The 15,581-nt window shown below is 50.6% G+C and overlaps 1 pseudogene; it reads right to left on the reverse strand.

Annotated features, from left to right (window-relative positions):
• LOC118664103 overlaps positions 1-14,790 on the reverse strand; it is a 64,144-nt pseudogene extending 49,354 nt beyond the window's left edge.
• Positions 14,791-15,581: the final 791 nt, after the last annotated feature.

Below are 15,581 nucleotides of genomic sequence, written 5' to 3' on the forward strand. Positions count from 1 at the left end.
GAAGAAGAAGAAGAAGAAGAAGGAGAAAAATAGATATATGCCAACAGTTGAATCTAAAAATCAAATAAATAAATGAACAAAGAATCTAATGAACAAAATAAACTGATGAATAAAATAGAACCAGAAACATGGAAACATGGAACAGACTGATGAATCTCAAAGAACTTATATGCATATATACATTATCTATGGATACAGACAATAGGGTGGTGAAAGTGTGGGGCAGGGTGGGAACTGGGTGGAGAGGGGCAATGGGAAGGGGGGTATGGGGGGACATCTGTAATACTCTGAACAATAAAGATTTAGCTTTTTAAAGTTCTTTAACCACATTTAGAATAGTTGCTTTGAAGTCTTTATCTGCCAAATCCAATATCTGCACCGACTCAGAGTTGGTTTCTATTGACTATTTCTTTTCTTTCTTGAATATGGATCACTTTCCTGTTTATTTCTATGTTGCAATATTCTTGCTGAGAACCGGACATTTTAGATAATATGTTGTACAAACTTTGGATTCTGATTTTTCACTTGTGAGGGTTGTTGTTTCTAGATATTTTTTTTAGTAACTTTATCTGGGGAATCTGTCTCCTCAATGATACATGTTGCTAATATTTCTACTCAGTTTTTTAAAATATATATATTTTATTGATTTTTTTACAGAGAGGAAGGAAGAGGGGTAGAGAGTTAGAAAGACCGATAAGAGAGAAACATAGATCAGCTGCCTCCTGCACACCCACTACTGGGGATGTGCCCACAACCAAGGTACATGCCCTTGATCGGAATCGAACCTGGGACCCTTCAGTCTGCAGGCTGACGCTCTATCCACTGAGCCAAACCGGTTAAGGCTCTCTACTCAGTTTTTAAAATAAAAGTTTTTATTTTTCAATCACAGTTACTATACAATATTATATTAGTTCCAGGTATGCAACCCAGTGATTAGACATTCATATAACTTACAAAGTAATTGCTCTGATAAATCTAGTACCCACCTGGTGCCATAGATAGTCATTAAAATATTATTGACTATATTCTCTATGCAGTAGTTTACATCTCCATGACTAGTCTGTAACTACCGATTTGTACTTTTTAATTCTTTCACCTTTTTCACCCAACTCCCAACCCCCTCCCATTTGGCAACCATCAAAATCTTCTCTGTATCTATGAATCTGTTTCTGTTATGCTTGTTTGTTTGTTTGTTTATTTATTTATTTATTTATTTATTTATAGATTCCACATAAAATAAAATCATATGGCATTTGTCTTTCTCTGTCTGACTTATTTTACTTAGCACAATAGCCTCTCGGTCCATCCATGTTGTTAAAGATGGCAAGATTTTATTCTTTTTTATAGCCGATTATATTCCATTGTTTATTTGAACCACTCTTTATCCATTCATCTATTCATGGACACTTAGGTTGTTTCCACATCCTGGCTATTGTGAATGATGCTGCAATGAACATATGGATGTATATGTCTTTTCAAATTAATGCTTTGAGTTTCTTCAAATAAGTAATACCTGGAAGTGAAATTGCTGGATCCTTCTTTGTCTCTTGTTATGCCTTTGTTATAAAGTCTATTTTGCCTGGTATAAGTACTGCTACTCCAGCTATTTTTTGTTCTTTCTATTTTCATGAAATACCCTTTTCCCTTTTTTTTTTACTTTCACTATGTGTATCTTTTGATCTGAAGTGAGTTTCTTGTAAACAGCATATATAAGGGTCTTGTTTGGTTATTCATTCAGGCAGTGTATGTCTTTTGATTGGAGCATTAATCCATTTTCAGTTGAAGTAATCATAGGTACATATGTATTTCTTGCCATTTTATTATTCATTTTTTAAATCTTTTTTTCTTCTTTTTAAAGGAGAGCATTTAATGTTTCTTGTAATACTCATTTGATGGTGATGAACTCCTTTAGTTTTTTCTTGTCTGGAAAGCTCTTTATCTGTCATTTGATTCTCAATGATAGCTTTGCTTAGTAGAGTAGTCTTGGTTGTAGGTGCTTGCTTTTTATCACTTTGTTGTTTTTTTGGAAGCAAGCTGTCAATTCTTTTTTTTTTTTTAAAGAAAAATGAACTTAAATATAATAATTTTACATGAAATAACATTAATATGTCAAGAAAAATGATTTTAAATATGATAATGTTACATGCAATAAACACCAATTATTCAAGAAAAATGACCTTACATATAATAATATTACATGCAATAAGCATTAATATTTCAAGAATAAAAGGATTTTAAGTATAATAATATTACCAATACTGTACTAACATACTATGATACCACAAAAGTTGTAGGAGATATTAAAAATCTGCAAATAACAGTATTACTTCTATGATATTCTAGTATATATATATTTTCCTTCTGGCTCTATTTTTGTTCATCAGTTTATGTTGTTCATTATATTCCACAAATGACTGAGATCATATGATATTTATCTTTCTCCGACAGGGTTATTTCACTTAGCATGATGCTTTTAAAGTCTATTTTGTCGGGTATGAGTATTGCTATTCCAGCATGGAAAATTTTTTTCTATCCCTTCACTTTCATAATGTGTGTGTCTTTTGTTTTGAGGTGGGTCTCTTGTAGACAGCATATACTTGGGTCATGTTTTTGTATCCATTCAGCTACCCTACACCTTTTTATTAGAGCATTTATTCCTTTTACATTTAGGGTTATTATTGAGAGATACTTATTTATAGCCATTTTAATTCTGTATGACTAGGTTTCTCTCTCTGTTTCTTCTTCTCAGCAATCCGTTTAGCATTTCTTCCATTGCTGGCTTGGTGGTGATGAGCTCCTTTAGCCTTTTTTTTTTTTTTTTGTCTGGGAAGCTCTTTATTTGACCATCTATTTTGAATGCTAGCCTTGCTGTGTATAGTAATCTTGATTTCCATTATCTTGAATACTTAATGCCATTCCACTCTGGCCTGTAGAGTTTCTGATGAGAAATCAGGTGTCAGCCTTATGAGATCTCCTTTGTAGGTAACAGTTTTCTTTTCTCTTGCTGCCTTTAAGATTCTCTCTTTGTCTTTAATTTTTGGCATTTTAATTATGATGTGTCTGGGCATGGTACTGCAACCTCTGTCCAGCAGGGCGGGGGCCTTGCCCACCACTTGCCCAGACTGGTGGCCTTCCCCATCACTTGGGGTCCTCACCTTCTGCTCCAAAGCACATTGGCCCTCTCCTGCAGTTAAGGCTCTCATTTACATGGTCAGACCTGCTCAGCATCGGTGGGGGTGGGGCTGGGAGTGGTCCCAGGAAGATTTTGAACATTCCCACTTACCGTACCAAAGTTCAGTTTTTCATGCACAAAGGCTTCTTGATTTGTTGTTTTCCCTTTGGTTGAGTAACCGATCCCTGAAATGTTTTTGTTCTTGACTATTTTTTCCTAGATTTTGGGAAGAGCATTTGCTGGTTTCTTCACTCCACCATCACCGAAAATCCTGCTTTGATTCTAGAGACCTGTGTTAATCATCATATAACTTGAGTTCAATTTGCAAGTGATGAAGGACCCTCTACCTTTTCCATGTGTCTCATGAGCTTCTTGAGGCCTTTGATGACCTAACATTTTTCCAACACAAAACCGATTTGCTTGTCTGTCTGGAGCCGTGGCTGCTGTCCCTGAGGTCTTCTCCATTGTGTCCCTCATACCAGAGGACCAGCCTCTGTACTGGTTACTTCAAGACTTAGAGACCCTCCCCATGAAGGCCTGTAACCCACCCGCCCTTCCTGTGTATTCCACTGATGGAAACTGAGGAGATGGCCTCCATCCAGGATCCCTGAAACTGGAAACCCACCTCCATATGGAACTTGTCTCATGAGCACTCCCCTTAGAAGAAGAGTATCTTCCCAACTCCTCCCTGGTGGAGGGGAAGCTGCTCTTTGAAGATACCTTGGTCTTCACTGTCTTCAGGACCCCACAGTCTTTGAGCAGCAGACTTTGTTCTCCTTATAGAACTTTCTAAACCCTGCTCTAACGTATCATGCTCTTGCTTAAAGCCTTATTGGCTTGGCATTTGCTACTGAAGAACTTCTAAATCTTTTAGCCTGGCATGCAAGCTCCTCATGACCTGGCCTTCACTCGCCTTCCTTGCTTCACTCCTGTCACTGCCCCCACACTCTGTGCTTCAGCCCAGGGAGTTATGAGCTGCTCTTTGAGCATGCCTTGCCCACTCACATCTCTGCAATCTTGCCCATGTTCTTGCCTCTGCCTAGAATGCCTTTACCCCTTCTCCATCTGGTAAAGTCCTTTCTTTGTGACTTAAGTTGTTCACCTTATCTATTAACCCTTCTCTGATGTCTCTGGGCAGAGGGGCTGTCCCTGGTCTGCCCTTCCGTAGCACTGCCACTGCCTGTTTCCATGCCTGCTTTTCTCTCTAGCCTGTGAGTAAACTGAGGGCAGGGGCTGCCTTCCGCCCATCTTTTTATCCCAGTGTCTGACACAGTGCTTGGCCCATGGTGGGGTCCTAATAAATGTTTGTTGAATGTGAAAATGACCTTTCTGTAGCCTTTGCTGCCAGAAATGAGTTCACCTGATGGCTCACTGTAGGTTTTGAACTCTTTGGAATACAACTTATAATCTGATTATATTCAAAAGTAGGATCTACCAGTACATGACAGCATTCAATTAAATTCAATTTTTTTTATCATTTTGGGTGGTTTTTAACTTATTTAATAGTTATTGTCAGTAGCATTGGAAGACTCCACCCTCCTCAAACTCTGTATTCAGGCTATAGAATTGCTTACTTTAGTTTTGTCCATCTGTTGTTAATAGCAGTGCTTGGAAATGTCCTCTCCACAACCCCACCTTTGCCCCTTGAGATCAGGGAGCTTGGTGTTCTTTGCTGTCACCATGGGCTTTTCTGGGACAGCTGGTGCGTGTGTGTGAGTGTGTGTGTGTGTGTGTGTGTGTGTGTGTGTATGTGTGTGTATGTAGGAACACTGTGTTTGGGAGGAGGGAACCTCATCAAATGGTATGGCATCAGCTTGTTATTTTATTGTTTCTCCTTTGAATAACCACATTTCTGGTGTTGGCAAGTACGAGAGATCAATCCCATAAAGTCCTCTCTGAGCTGAAGTGGTCCCTTAACCGGGCCCCTAATTTGATGAAACATGTTCCAGGAGGGAGACTCAAGAACAATTCCTCCCCTTGTGAGGGACTTTGGACTCCTAAGTTGATACCTGTAGTTGGAGGGTGGCAGACTGGGAGGGAGCCATGGGACACTGGCTGTGACCCTGCTTCCTAGCCCCCCTCTAAGCCAGCAGCCCCGGGGAGAAATGGTGACGCTGCAGATTACCGCACCTCTGGATGCATCGATGGGATAAATGAAGGACATCTATTGGGCGTTCAGTTCTCAGAGAACGATGGACAGTGCCCACTCTGCGGCATGGTGAGCCTTCTCAGCCCTCCAAGACTGTCCTTAGTTCTATGCATGTCTGACTCCCATCAGACGGTGAACTCCTTGGGGCAGGAACTGTGTCTAATCTATGTTTATATTTCAGTACCTCACACTGTGCCTGGAATGTGGAACGGGCTCACTAAGGGCTTACTGGCTGAGAGGAGGAATGCGTGGATTGGGGGATACAGCTCTGGTTGGAGGTGGGTCCAGACAAGAGAACCTGGCTCTGTAACTTAAGTGGTGCATTGGCTTCTGTGTGTGCCTGGTGGCCCTCTTACTTGTGAGGATACTAGGTGTCCTTCCTAAGATGCCTCATGTTCTCTGCTGACCACTGGGCTCCTGTCGTCCTCACAGCAGCTTAGGGCCGAGAACAGGGTTCCTGATTAGTCCAGAACAAGGAGTAGGCCTGGCCAGGGTCCCAGCCAGAAGCAGATGATCTGCTCCAGAGGAGTAAGTAAAGAGAAGGTCTAGGAAGGGGCGATTGACAGAAGTGTAACCAGGGTTATGGAATCCAACAAAGATGGCAAAGCACCCTAAGGTGTAGAGGGGAGCTTAGGTAGGGTCTGCAGGAGTGGGAGCCAGGAATCAGTAGCCCAACTTCTCCTTCCTTCCACCTTAACTTGCTTGCCAGTGTTTCCTTGGTGAACTCAAATGGAAGTCAGAGAGCAGGGAAGTTTGGGTGCTGTACCCATAGATGTGGGCATCCTGGCTCACGTAGCAGGTGGAGAAGGTGCAGCTAGGACTGGGGGAGGAAAATGATGATATGCAGAGCACAGGGTATGGGGTGTGCTGAGTGTCAGCTCAGAGAGATGGGGGAGTCCCTGGGCCGCACCTGCTACAGAGGCTGCTAGGCTGCGGATGGGCAGGTGTGGCCTTGAGACTCTGCCCCAGAAATGTAGAACTACATCTGCAACTTGTCCAGAGCCCATCCATCCTCACCTGGCCTCCTGGCCTCTGACTCCGTGACCCAGCAGACTTTTCCTCTTTCTCTCTTAGTAAGGACCAGGCAAGAAAGCCAGCTGGCTGTTGATGAAATGCCAATAGCCTTGCACCCTCCCAGTCAATACCTGAGTGGAGCAGGAAGCAGTTAGTGGCTTTTTAACCTCCAGGGAGTAGGCTGTGCTTTATGCCAGGTAGAGGTAGAGGTCACCTGGTTGGGGACACCGAAGTGCTTCATAAACCAAAAGCTAGCGATTTCTGAGTCTTATGAGATTGATGGACACTTGTAGAGTTGATGTCTGGGTTAGCCTGGGGTTGGGGAGTGGGAGGAGAGGTGATCTGGAGGCCCTTGTCCTGAAGAAATAAGTTCCGAACTTATTCCTTCTGAGGGAGGGAGAGAGGCACCGGGGTTCCAGGGATGGATACCTTTCCTTGGCCCACACCAAGCTTGGCTGTGAGTTCTCAGATCATAGAGCGCAGGGCCATGGAGCTTGAAGAACCTTAGTAATTACAGACAAACCTCGTCATTTTATAGGGGAGACATTGGGGGTACAATGCCTTTCCCAAGGCCACACACCAGCTTGTGAGGTAAGCTCTATCCAGCCTGTTTTATAGCTGAGGAGTGGAGGCCAAGTAGCTGGCTCCGTCACATAGCCAGTGAGTGGAGAAGCCCGGGTCTGTCTGTCCCCTCCCACCAGACACACTGAGATAGTCTTGCCAGGCCCACTGGGGCCATCTCATCGTCTCGCCCTGGGAGCAGAGCCTGGGTTTTTATTTTGATGACGTAAGTCCCGCATCACTAACGGCAGTTGTCTTTCTGAGGGGGCACTGCTCTGTGCTTGGGATGATGCATGAGGGTAGGCCTAGGGATCATTGAAGGGATCCGTCCTCCTTTCTTCTGCTCAACTGAATTCCATTGGGGTGATTTTCATTAGTCCATCTGGAGGCCTCCATCTCCCTCCCCCCAGGGCGGGAGGCTAATGGGCCAGTCGTATCCCAGGCACCTGGGCCTCCCACTGCATGGCAAGCGGCTGACGCAGTCCCCCCTCATTGTCAGGGGCCCCTAATGTAGAAACACCTGCTCTCCAAGGAGCAGGAGGAAGACCTGGCTGGGTCCTGCTCTGGGCCCGTGTGTGTGCTGGGGTGGCCATGCCTCCCCCTTCCCGTCCTCCCTGGAGCTGGCATCTAGGAAGCTCTGAGCTGAAAGGGACCAACCTGCTTTCTAATATTTGAACCCCTTCTGCAGCCCCTTTCTCCCCAAACCCTCATCTGGTCTATATGCACACACCTCCAGTGATAGGAACTCACTGCTCCTACACCAGAGCTTCTCCAGTGCACTCACAGGGGGCGCGTTTTCTAAGTTATCCTCAGCCATAGCACTGCCACGTGGGTGATCTGAGTCTCATCACTGATGACCTGTAGCTGTGGGTAACCTCATCCGTTCCTCTTCCCAGGGGGTGGGACAGACACGATCGATTTCTGTGTGAGTCGTGGTGTGAACAAGGCTGGGAAGCACTGCCGGATGTGCCTGTCAGCCTACCTGCTCTGTCCTCAGAGGGGGCCCAGCTCATCATTTTCTACAGTTTCCAACGATAGTCAATTTTGCCACATGGTCAGGTCCATTCTATGACAGCTCTTTAAGTACTCGGTAGTTTGTCTCTGTACCTTCTACAGGCTCAATGTGCCCAATTCCTTTAATATTTCTCTTCTGACATCATCTGTCCTCATACTGGTCACCTTCCTGTCTAAATCTCTCTAGAGCAGCAATTCTCAACCTTTTTCATCTCACGGCACACATAAACTAATTTCTAAAATTGGGTGGCACACCAAAAAGTATATTATATTTTTTGCTGACCTGACCAAAAAAATAGATATAATTTTGATTCATTCACACTGGATGGCTATTATTGTGTTGGCTGTGGTCATTTTTTTATTTGACAATCTAAGGGAAGAGGGGTCAGTCAGTGCATGTTGTCAAAATTCCTGCGGTTTCCCTCGCTGCTCTAGAGCATGGACTTGGGGCACACTGGAGACCATGCTGCTCTAGAGCACAGGCTTGGGGCGCACTGGAGACCATGCTGCTCTAGAGCACAAGCTTGGGGCGCACCGATCCCTCGCTACTCCAGAGCACGGACTTGGGGCACACCAGATCCCTCGCTACTCCAGAACACGGACTTGGGGCACACCAGATCCCTTGCTACTCCAGAGCACGGACTTGGGGCACACTGGTTCCCTCGCTGCTCTAGAGCAGAGACTTGAGGCATACGGGTTCCCTCACTGCTCTAAAGCACAGTCCTGGGGCACACGGGTTCCCTCGCTGCTCTAGAACGTAAAAAGCATGAAGCCTGCTTCCAGTAGGACTCACCTGCATACACAGACAATCACCCCCTCTATTTGGGACCTGTGATGCCATGAAAGCAGCCCACACCCACCGGCATGGCTGGCTACCCCCTCACAGTGCCAGCTTCCTACTGCCGGAGCCCCTGAGCCTCTCCATGAGGACCGGGCCACCTCATCCCAGCCACCATCCATGGCCCTGAGACGCCCGCGGAGGGTTCAGTGGACTCCGCCCTCCTCTGTAGCTAAGAAACCTGCCAGCAAGCATTTCCTGAGCGGTCACCAGGTGCTTGGCCTTCTGCTCCCAGAAAAGAGAGGCCGTGAGGGTGGTGTTGGTCATGGGAGTGGCCTGTGAGGCAGTGATCTCTCTGGCTTTGGCTCCCAGTCCCTTAGCCTGTCCTTTCTTTATTCTGCTCTCCCCCTGTCCTGTCCCTGCTCATGCAGACCTACATCCTCTTTTCTCCTTCCCAGTTGCCTTGGGTCCTTGCTTGGTCTCTGTGGTGAGCAGGGTGAGGAGCAGGGGGTGCTCTCACCCGACAGCCTCACACAGGGTGCACCAATTCATCCCGGGGCCGGTGGTCAGATGTTGGGAGAGGGACCCATCGCTGTTGGCCTTGTGAGATTCACACCTCTGTCCATGTCCAAGCCGGACTCTTAGTGCTGTAGCCAGATGCCCTCAGCCAGCTCGATTTGTTGTGATTCCCTGGGCTTGAGCCAGACAGAGCCAGGTCCTAGCCCAGGCTCTTTGCTTGTTAGCTGTGTGTCCTCAGGAAAGCGCTGTAGCATCTCCTAGCCTCGGTGTTAAAAATCTCTAACACTGGGATGTGATTTCCACCTGCCAGAACCGACATGAAACTTAAAAAAGATACCACGTGGCTAGTGCTCGCATAGTGCCATGCACGTTGTAAAGAATCAATTGATTAGTTTTAATTGGAATTTTGTACCGATGGTACAGTAAACACTCTCTAGGGTGAGGAGACTGAGCAGAGTGGGGGTGAGTTGTGGTGTGGTGTGCGGGCAGCATGGGGCCTGCATGCCAGGCTGGGGGCTGGGGGGCTCTGAGAGCTGCTGGGTGCCTGGCGCTTCTGGTCCTGCAGGAGCTGCTGGCTTGCTCAGCTCTCGGCTCCAGTGACACTGCAGGAGAACAGCAGTTGTCAGAGTTGATTTAACGTTGATATTTTTATCACATATCAGGGCCTGGCGCCATGGCAGGAGATGGCAGAAGCAGGATGCTAAATCATTTCTCTAAATAATGAATGCTGCTGGGCTGCCTGGAGGGGGAGCTGGGGAGGAGGGTCCGCACTTACTCCCTCATCCCCAGGGGCCAGGCTGACAGCCACACATGGGCTGCCTCCCGGGTGCATGGCCTGACCACAGGGCCCCGGAGGTGGTGGGAGTCCAGGCCAAGGGGAGACAGCCAGGGAAGGGAGCAGAGAGAGACAGGGATCAGACTCAATAAATGCTTGTTGATTTGATTTGAAAGGAGAGAAGCCAGGAGGAAAGGGAGGACACACAGGCAGAGGCAGCGCTGAGAGCCCGGCTGAGGCTGGGAAGAGAGAGTGAGGCACAGCTGGAGGAGACAGAGGAGGAAGGGCAATCCAGGGAACCAGGAGGGGGAGGGAAGTGGAAAAGACAGAGAAGGATGCGAAGGAGAATGACCCAGGTGGAGCTGCCATGGGAGAGCGGGAAAAGGGGGTGGGGGCCAGGAAAGGAGGAGGGGGTGGCAGACATAGGCACTGGAGCAGGCGGAGAGGTTGTGGGTTGGGTTCCAGACCAACACAACAGAGTGAGTACTGCAACGAAAGGGGTTGTTACCTATTTGCTGGTGGATTGTCTTGCCTTCAGCTTGTAAAAAAAATGCAACAGCTGTGAAGCGCAATAAAGTGAAGAGCAATAAGACGAGGTGCCTGCATTAGTCCCCTTCTTCACTGTAATCCAGCAGCCACTCCCTCAGGGACATCCGAATCTTATTGTCCAGAATGGCCCTGCCTCCACTCAGAAATTCTACGTCTGCGCTTTGACCACAGCTTCCTGTCCACCGAGCCCTCTCGCTTAGCTTGTTTCTTCTAAGTGTGTTTTTCACCCTCAGGGAGTGTCCCTTGCTTCCTTTACCTGCCCTGGCTTCATTTCCTTCCCCACGCAGCCTAAATTCTCTGGCTCATGACTTGGCCACCAGAGCCAAAAGGAGATTTATTATTGGAAATTCACTAACATAATTATGGGGGCTGAGAAGTCCCAACAGTCACATCAGGAAGCTGGCGTCTCAGGAGCTGGTGGTGTAGTTCCATCTTGAAAGTGGCAGGATCAAGCCCAGGAAGAGCCGGTGTTTCCGTGGCCGTCTGCCCGCAGGGAGGAGCAGGGGCCGCCCGGGAGGCCCTGGGCAGGAGGGCGTCCCTCTGCTCACAGAGGATCAGCCTCTGCTCCAGTCAGGTTCCCAATGCCGGGCCAGGCCCCCCGCCCAGCAGGGCGACTTGCTGGACTCGGTCCACACGTCAAATGCCTCAGGGAGAGGTAGGGCCCCAGGCTGCCTGAGTCATGGAATGTGGCCTGGCCTCGAGTTAGACAGGTCCCGGTTAGAAGCTCAATGTCACTAAGTCTGTGACCTCAGCGTCCTCACCTGTCCCAAAGCCGCACAAAGTCGTGTGTGGATTAAGTGTGTAAGAATGGGCACGTGGGGAGTGAGAGAAGGCACGCGGACGCTTCAACAGAAGTGGCTGGAGAGGGCGAAGCTTAGCCTCAGAGACAGCAGTGTGAGGCGTGAGGGCTTCCGCGCCCCTGGCTGTCTGGGAGCCAAACCCAGCTCTGAGGTCTCCATCCCGTAGTGGGGGTCGGATGCGGCAGGCAGAGGGCGGGGGGTGGGGGGGAACAAGCCATTCCTTCATTGGCCCCTCCCTGTTACCACCCATTCTGCTTTCCGATGTGCCCGTTTGCAAAGCCCTCCTTGCCTTTCTGACTAAGGACAGACGTTGTGATAAAGTGCCGCGGAGGAAGGAGGACCATTTGGGGGTGTGGAGGGGACACGTGAGGCTTGCACAGGGCACGCGGGCAGGTCGCTGAGGATCTTCTTCACCTGAACACACGGGCTTGAGGACTGGACAACCAGACACCATCCTCCTCCTCACAGTGCTTTAACCCACCGTCCACCTCATCTCTGCAAAAGCTCCGAGAGACTTTCGTGAAAGATGTTCCTTCCATTTTGCAGGTGAGAAAACCAGAGACCAGAGCCTGGAGAGGGATGCACGCAGGCTTGCTCTGTAGATGCCTGCCGGCCTCTGGATGGTGGGTTCTCGGCTGAAGGGGCTGTGAAGCTAAAATAAGCAAATGGCCATTTGGGAGCTAAAATAAGGCAGTGGCCAGTCCTTCCATGGTCGGCGAGGAAGACTGGCCAGCAGGGACGGGGGCAGTGGAAACACTTGCCTCGGACTTGGTCACCACAGTGGCCGTGGGCCAGGGTGGGCCCCGGGGACGCTGAGCAGGGCGGGGGCCAGATGCCAGCAGCTCTGTCCCCAAATCCAGCTGCCCCTAGCTGGTGGCCTGGCATCAGTGTTGCCAGCAGTGCAAGGCAGGGAGCCCCCTGACTCTGGGGTCCCTCCAGCACCTGGGTCCAGGGTCCAGTGTGTGTACTGACGCTCACTGCACAAGCCTCCGTGGCGAGCACTCTGCGGGGGCTGTACCAGGAAGGGGGGCTTGACAGGGGAAGGCAAGGCCAGGAAGGGACTCCTCTGACCAGGAGGGTTTGGCTGCTGGATCGTAGGCGACCCCCTGGAGGGGCAGCGTGTCTGAGAGGTGTTTGTGGTGCCCAGTGCACCTGGCCGGGACCAGCCACATCCTGGGTTCTCGTCTGGTGTAAAATGACCATGTGGGGCCCTTATGCAGGATGATGAAGAATTTCAGCAAGGTGACCAAGTGGTAAACACAGCGCAGGCAGACTCGCGTAGAGCAGGGCTCATCTTGGTCTGTGGCTCAGGGTGGGGCAGAGGGCTGCTGGGGTTGGGGGGCTCCCTCGTCTTTGTGGGGGCTTATATTTGCCCAGCACCAGCACATCCTCAGCTCCGCTGGGATAGGAAGACTCTGCTTAGGCCCACCTCCCTGAAGAGGCCGGAGGGCCTGGAGTGGGGGCCGGGGAGTGTGGGTGTCAGCGGGAGGGCTGCCTCTGCTCTGAGCAGCCGCAGGGGAAGTCGCCCCACCTCCCACCAGCCCTTCCCTGGGGGGGGGGGGGGTGCTCCAAAGGCAGCACAGGTAATAGTTTCCGACACATTTCATTGAAATATAATAAAATATTTGCATGGTGTTATTAGATAAATAAGGGTTGACTTGAGGCAGTGCTTGTTGGGAAATGTGATTTGGAAATTCATTTACTATGAAAGAATGTGGAAGCTTAAGTTTATGGTAATGAATTGATTGCAGATAGTATCTAATGACTCCATACAAATCTGTTTCAATCACAATATCCGTGGGGCGGTCCTGGCTCCAGAGGTGCAGGGTGGTTGTATGCCCGACCTCTCTTCCGGGCCAGATTAGAATTAATTAATTGCTAGTATCATGACATTACTTTTGTAATTAAGAAGGGCCTTCATTTCCAGGGGCGATGGGAAGGAGACGTGTTTATTATTGTCTCTGATGAGGCTGGGGAGGAAGAGGAAAGTAACAGCAGGGAGAGCAAGCTAAGAGGGAGAAGGTGTCATTTCATTTTCCAGGTCTGAGGCTTGCTGTCCTGCCTGCAGAGTGGGGAGCCCAGGTCAGGGCTGGGCGAGCTGGGCAAGGGCAGAGGCTGGGCACTGAAGGAAGGGTCCAGGGCGGCTTGCTGATCCCAGGAGGCAGAGCCAGGAGCCCGCTGAGTGAGGGGCTGCATGGAGCACGGAGCTGTGGCTCAGAGTGTAGCTGGGGAGCGGCAGGGGCGGAGGGGGGTGGAGTGTAAGAGGGTGGGGGGAGCAGGGACCAAAGGTGGGTCACAGTTGATGAGTCATGACACGCCCCTCCCTCCCTGGATAAGCTGTGAAGTCCATTGGTCCTTGGCCGGGATGAACTCCAGGAGACGCTGTCATGCTGGGTGTCTGCAGAGGGCCTGCAGGAGGAGGGGCAGGAGCCCGTTAGGGCCCAGGTGCTGGCCTCTTTGCCAGTGTGTGACCTTGGGAGTTTGCTTGTCTCTGCTTTTCCTTTCCTGGGCAGCAAGTGGAAATCACTGCCTTTGAAACATGACATTTCCTAATCCGTGGCCGGTGCTGACAGTAGGAGTAGCATGTGCAGCTGCCAGGTCTGGCTGGCCACATGTCCCTACTCCCCCCCCTCCCCCCCGCCTTTCCCCCCAACATGGGGTTACAGGGCTACAGGGCCAGGCCAGCCTCCCGGCTCCTCTCTCTCCCAGTCTGGTCTCACAAGGGAGCTGCTGCCCTGGATCCCTTTCCTGGCGTGTGGTGGGGGTGGCAGGGACAGTGGGGCGGGGGGCAGAGTTTCACCCACCAAAAGCTGTTAGCCTTGTCACCTGAAAGGAGGGAGCAGAAACCAGGACCTGGACAAGTGGGTTGGGTCTCAGCTTCATGTGACAAGCTGTGTGAGCCGGGCTGTTCCGGCCCCTCTGGGCTTTGGAATGAGAGTATTGCTTTAGACCGTTCCTACCCTCCTGCTTCCAGCACTCTCTGATTTCCTTGTCTTTGTCAAAGCTCTTTGCTAACCATCAGGGCCCCCGGAATCGTAGGAGTTCAGCAGCTGTTCTGGCGGACGGCCCTCACCCCTGACCACGGTGGGCCTGCGAACGAGGACGCAGGGAGTCAACTGCAGGGCAGTCTGCCAGGGCCCTGGTCCCCCTTCCTTCTGCAGACGAGGAAACAGGGGCTCAGAGGGTCAGTGACTTTCCCACATCATTAGCTCAGGCAGCTTTGAGCCCCGACAGTCCAACTCCAGATGCCTTGCCCCTCAGACTGCCCGCCCATCTCACCCTCTGAGCTGTTCTTTCCGCTCCATCCGCACCTCCTGCTGTGGCCATGAACTCCCCGCTGGGCTGCCAGCCCCGGGCTATCTGGCTGTGGGTGGTTTTTACTTTTTCCCAGTAGGGGTTGGGGTCCGTCCTGTGGGAGCAGTCAGTGTAGCCCTCTGCTCCACAGCCTGGAGCAGGCATTGTGAGTGCCAGCCCAGGCCCTTGGAGGCGTCCCTAGAGCAGAAGGCCGGATCCCCAGATGAGAGCGGCACATTCCGATGAGACAGCCCAGCGCAGGAGGCCTAACCCGTTTGCTGGGGTGGCCTGTCCCGAGCTTTATGCTGGAGCTCTCTCTGCTGGGCTTTGGACCCAGAGAGGAAGCAGAGGGGGCCGGGCCCTGAGTGGCGGGTTAGCCAAGGGAGGAGGAAGCAGGGGTGTGGCTGGGAGTTGCCTGACCAGGGCCCTGGCTGCTCTGGGATGGAGTTTCTTCCCTCCTCTAGGGCTCAGTTTCCATATCAGTAACTTGGACACCGGGCTGCAACCTGAGATTCAGGTCCCTTGGAAGCTCGAGGCCAGTGCACGGGGGTGGGGGGTGGTGGGGGAGGGTGGGAGCCGGGGGGGGGGGGGGGGGAGAGGTCCTGCAGGTCCGGCCCCCCTTCCTCCTCACCCCTCCTTCCTGTGTGGCCAGCATTGTCACACCACATGAAAGTCTGAGTAAGAGCATTTTCTTTAGGAGGCTGAGGTGTTTGTGGTGGGAACTGGGGCGGGGAGTTGAGGGCAATGGTTCTGGAATGGCAGGAGGAAGAGCATGTACACAGCCCCGCTCAGCCCTCCCTTTCCAGTCTCCTGTGCAGACAGACAGACAGCCGCAGTCAGCTCCCTGGTCCCCGCTGGAATCGCAGATGGGAGACCGCCTGCAGCGCAGGGCCCAGGACGGAAGGCGGTTTGGTCCTAGAGCCCGACTTGGAAGTGGTCTTTCCGGTGGGCGATTA

Source organism: Myotis myotis, unplaced genomic scaffold (assembly GCF_014108235.1).
Source record: "Myotis myotis isolate mMyoMyo1 unplaced genomic scaffold, mMyoMyo1.p scaffold_m19_p_10, whole genome shotgun sequence".
Taxonomy (NCBI): domain Eukaryota; kingdom Metazoa; phylum Chordata; class Mammalia; order Chiroptera; family Vespertilionidae; genus Myotis; species Myotis myotis.